A 5,517-nucleotide genomic window follows, 5' to 3' on the forward strand; every position below is an offset into this window, starting at 1 on the left:
CAGCTTCCTTAAAAGTGCATGAATGCTACTACATTCATCTAACGAATAAATATTTTGTTTTTAACCTTTTAGCTTAGCCTTCAGCTTACACTCAAGAGAGCAAGCTGCCGGGCTAGTTGGTGATGCATGTTGTAAACTAGGAAGCGCAAAATACCGGACGAGGGACAGAGTAAGGGACACAAAAAACAGGTTCACGAGCGCCCGTGAACCTGTTTTTTTGTGTCCCTAACTCTGTCAGTCGTCCGGTATTTTGCGCTTCCTAGTTTACACTCAAGCTTCGAGCTTGGCCTGTGAGTGCAACTCTTGTACGGTGAGCGCGACGGTTTAGCGTGAACCAGCACCGGTAGCCGTACCAGAGGTTTCCCAAAAATTTGCAAGGAAAATGAAAAGGCCCCAAATGATGGACCTGGTGACTCATGCAGCGATGTCCCATGGTTTTGTTTCATGCTTTGCGTGCCAAAGAAGTTTGGCAAAATGGTTAGGCACTGACAACCATAGGTGAGCGTCGTTACATATTTTTTTCTTTTTCCTCTGACATTATAACAACGCGGCCTTTCAGTGCAGCCGTACAGTATTATACAATGACGTTGGAAAGTCCGCATGCTCACTGTATCCTCGATATGCGGTTTGCAATTGTAGTCATCCGCTGTAATCTTTCCTTCTAACACAACAATGGCACGTATTTCTGCATAATCTGTATCCGCGAAAAAACTCCCCTCGAATGCCCTTGCAAGTATGGGACAGAGTAACAATGCGAGCAGCGTAGTGCAATTGCAACCCAAGTGTTCCGAACGTTGTCTATAAGAGCATTTACAACCTGAGTCTGAGTATTCTACACACTGGCCGGGCAAGCTCACCGGCCAGGTGCAGCCGCCATTTTCGATGCTGTCCACCTTGACTGCGTGATACGGGCCCAAGTGCAGTCCCTTGGGCAGCGCCTTCAACGTGAACACTCCCAGCGGGACGCCCTTGACTGTAGACTTGCCCGAGGCCAGGAACTCGAACAAGCTCGTACCTACGAGACTGGAGTCTTGCGACTGCACCTGCGTATAGGAGTATTATTCTGCCGTGTTCAGCAGCCGCTGTACTGCTAAATGGGGGCTCGGGCATACAAGTTAAATATTATGGCGCTGGCTGTTAGTGCTAGGATTGCCGTGTTTCGCGCCGTAATAGCGGTCGTCATCCCGGCGCGTGTTTGCGATTAAGTACCCGTTACCCCCTCCCCCCCCCAAAGAAACGTTCGCGTGAAAACAGGTTGACTAGTGCAGGCCAAAGCTTGTGACCACCAAAAACAGACGAAAACGTGTACACGGCCTGGTTAATAAGCCGTATATAGCACATAAATGGGTGGACGCTATGATTTCGCGGGTGATTTGGAGCGCACATGGGGTGATGCATTTTTGGATTTAGTATCGCGTTCAAGCCGGTATCGCAACGTTCTTGAAATATACTCGACGTTTTTTCATTGATCCGATTTACATTGTCTGAGCTAAGGCGAGAAAGGACAAGCTACGACAGCGTTGAGGTTCGAACTGTTTTTAATTGCGCTGCTACCGCTGCATCGCCCAACTTGCTCTTTCTTGTCCGGCGCCGCGTGCCATGGCCTGCGAGCCGAGCGCGGCGCGAAGAGCGCTACAGCGCCCCCCCTCCCCGCCACCCCCCCTGCGTAGAGCGGAAGCCACAGGATGCGCCCAGCGGATGTGCTTGGAGGAAGGTGCGCACAATGATGGCGCAGCCGAAGCGAGAGTGAGTGGAGAGCCGACGGGCAGAGGAGTGGCCACGTAGGCTGGTTTGAGTCGGTCAGCAGCCACGACGTCTTCACAGCCGTTGACGTCAACGTGAAGCTCTTCTACGCACGATGGAGCATGCGGAACGGTCCTTCGTAGGCCGGCGTGAGGGGTGGACGGACATGGTCACGGCGGATGAAGACATGGGTGCACGAGGCCAGGTCCTAGCTGACGAACACGGACTGAGGTTGACGGGCTGTAGCGGTGACAGGAGTTATGTGGCGAAATGGGTTGCGTAGGTCGCGTGGAAGCGTCATGGATTAATGGAGGGTGAAAAGAGAAAAGAATTAATCAGGGAGACGAGGGAAACACCGTAGTCTACCTCAGCAGAACAGCTGCCGAGGTCAGCCTTCAGTGCCGAGCGAATGCCCAAGAGGTCCCGTGGGGAAGGTGGTCGGACCAGCGCTGCTTTGGCTGATCAGTGGTAAGGGCAGCCTTCAGTAGTCGATGCAGACGTTCCACCATGGCATTGGCCGAAGGGTGGTAGGCGATCGTATGGATGTGTCGGACGCCCAGAATATTGGCCAAGGCAGTAAACTGGGCCGATTGAAACTGGCGGCCGCGGTCAGTGGTGACGACAGACGGGCAGCCGAAACGAGACCCAGCCAGCCATGAAGGCCGAAGCAACGGTCTCGGCAGTTGTGGCAGCAATGGGCAACGCCTCAGGCCAGCAGGTGAAACCATCCACACACGTAAGCAGATAACAGGCCACACGTGATATTGGGAGGGGTCCAACAATGTCTACGTGAACGTGGGAAAACCGTGCGTCAGGCGGCCGAAAAGGAGAGGAAGGCGTGACGGTACGCCGGTGAACTTTGACGCGCTGCCAGTGAAGGCAGGTTCGTGCCCAGTGCGGATGTCGTCATTGATGCTTGGCCAAAGGAAACGAGGTGTGGGTGTGATCAGCTTCTGCCTCACACGAATGCCTGGGTGGCTCATACGGTACAGTTTATCAAAAATGGTGCGACGGAAAGCCAAAGGTACGCAGGGGCGCTAGACGCTAGTGGACGTCTCGCACGTAATGTTATGGGAGGAAAACGGCAGTGGACATTCGGCGGAGGACAGGCACATGGATAGGTGCGAACGCGATGCAGATATGGATCGTTGCGCTGTGCGGCCGCTAGCTCGGCCATGTCCACTGGTGATTCGGACGACATGAGACCGACACGAGAAAGTACATCAGCAGCAGCATTCTCCGGGCCATGGACGTGACGGAGATTCAGCGTAAACTCGGAGATAAAACACAGTTGGCGGACCTCACGTGCAGTGTAGGTACTGTGGTTCCTTTGGAAGGCAATCTCCAAGGGCTTATGGTCCGTGATGACGTGAAAGTCCCGGCCCTCCAGGAAGTGGCGAAAATGCTTGATGGCGAAGTGCACAGCGAGCAGTTCTCGACCGAAGGTGCTGTATTTAGTCTCAGGTGGCTTCAGATTTTGGGAGAAAAACTGAGAGGCTGCCGACTAGAGACATGCTGCTCCAGAACTGCGCCGACGGCAATGCAAGAGGCGTCGGTGACGAGGCGCAGTGGAGCATCAGGAACTGGATGTATGAGCAAAGTGGTATCTGCGAGCGCCTTCTTGGCAGCAGAAACTGTAGTTGCAGCGTCTTCAGTCCGCTCAAGTGGCGCAGCAGAACCTTTTTTAGTCGCCAAAAAGATCGGTCAGAGGCTCGGGAAAGCGGCGCACTTCGGAGGGAAGCGGCGATGAAAGTTAAGGAGGCCCAAGAATTCTCTGAGCTTTTTAAGTGGCGGGGGGTTGAAAAATCTTGAATGGCTTTGACTTTGCTGTCGAGAGGCCGAATACCTTGTAGAGTGACGAGGTGTCCAAGGAACTTTATTGTAGCTACACCAAAGAGGCACTTGTTCGGGTTGATAACGAGCCCATATTCATCACGTCGGTTGAAGAGGGCGCGCAGATGAGCTTCGTGCTCAGAACCTGATGAACTTGAGACGAGAACATCATCGATGTAAGCGAACATGAAGTCGAGGCCTCGCGTACCCTCGTTGATAGCTCGCTGAAAAGTCTGTGCGGCGCTGCGCAAGCCAAAAGGCATCCGCACATACTCAAAGAGGCCGAATGATGTGGTAATGGCAGTCTTAGGAATATCAGTGGGCTCCACAGGAATTTGATAAGTCTTCACGAAGTCTATATTAGAGAAGACCATGCACCCAGCCAGATTTGATGTGAAGTCCTGTATGTGAGGAAGTGGATAGCGGTCTGGTAGAGTGTGAGCATTGAGGGTGCCGTAATCTCCACATGGTCTCCAGTCGCCCGCATCTTTCTTTGGGACCATGTGAAGTGGCGATGCCTAGTTGCTTAAGGAAGCGCGTACTATGCCGAGTTCAAGTATGTGTTGTAACTCACGGCGAGCGATAGGAAGGCGTTCTCCAGACAAGCGGCGAGGGCGAGCAAACACCGGAGGCCCCGAAGTCACAATGTGGCGGGTGATCGAGTGCTTCACTGGTGACTCTCTGGTGTGCGGCTTTGTCAGGTTCAGAAAATCAGCGAGAACTTTCGCATACGGCGAAACAGGGAGGAGAGCGCCAAGCCCCGTCGCCGCAGCGGTGGAGAGTACGCCGTTGACGAAAAGGTGCGTGCTGAGATATATGGGCGATGAGCTTGCATGTCGACTTCTATGTTGAAGAAGCTGAGGAAGTTTGCGCCGAGAAGAGCTTGCGAGACGTCAGCGGTAGTGACAAAGGAAACGTACGGCGCAATGCCAGGTTAAGCGTAAGGGACCGTTGGCCGTACGTGCGAATGGGCGAGTTGTTGATCGCTTGAAGCAGGGAGGTCTGGCTGTTGCGACAGCGATATGCCCAAGAGGCAGCTATGACGCTGACCTGTGCTCCCGTGTCGGCCAGGAAGCGAGCGCCAGTGGTCTTGTCTTAAACATAAAATAGGCGGCATGCCCGTCCACCTGCACCATGCACTTGCCGCTGTCAGTGGCCGGTCGCAGCGTTTCCACGGGTGGGTGCACTTGCGAGCAGACCGAAGGTACGGTGGTACCAGCATACAGCCGAGGGCAAGGTGTCGGGCCGCACGCGCGTCAGATGGTTGGGGCTCTGAAGAATGCGAAGGTGGCAGGGAGCAGTGGAGTGACCAGAAATTTGGCGACGAACGGCGTGATAAGGGCGCGGGGACATCGAACCGGCTGGCATGAGCATCAAGTCGACATTCGATGCTGGCAAGCTGGGAGTCTGCGGCAGTAGTTGGAGGCGAACTGGTCACAGAGCTGACGTTAGGGAGCCGTGAGTAATCCGCAACACGGTCAGCGAGTTCAGCGAGCTTGTCTAATGAAACATCACCCTCAGCTGCGAGGATGGGGACCATGTGTTGGGGACGGATGGACGGATGGACAGACAGACAGACAGACAGTCAGAAAAACTTTATTGCTGAAAGTAAGTTTTATACCCATTGGGGAAGAACCGTTTGTTGGGGAAGACACTGAAGGAACAACTCACGCAGAAGGGGGTCGTGCTGAGCAGCGCAGCCCACAAGAAGCTGGCGCATGCGACCGAGGAGCTGCGAAGGGCGGCTGTCACAAAGCTCTGTAGCGCTGAGGAGCTGCAGGAGTTTGCTGCCCTCGGACACTGACTTGCGGTCGATGATAGCGGCCTTCAACGTGTCGAAGGGTCGAGCCGAGTCCGGCGAGCTGACGTCCGCGAAGTCCTCAGCGACGTCAGGAGGCAGGGACGACACGAGGTGGAGGAACATGGTCTCCTGGCTGGTGA

Source organism: Amblyomma americanum, chromosome 1 (genome assembly GCF_052857255.1).
Source record: "Amblyomma americanum isolate KBUSLIRL-KWMA chromosome 1, ASM5285725v1, whole genome shotgun sequence".
NCBI classification, from domain to species: Eukaryota; Metazoa; Arthropoda; class Arachnida; order Ixodida; family Ixodidae; genus Amblyomma; species Amblyomma americanum.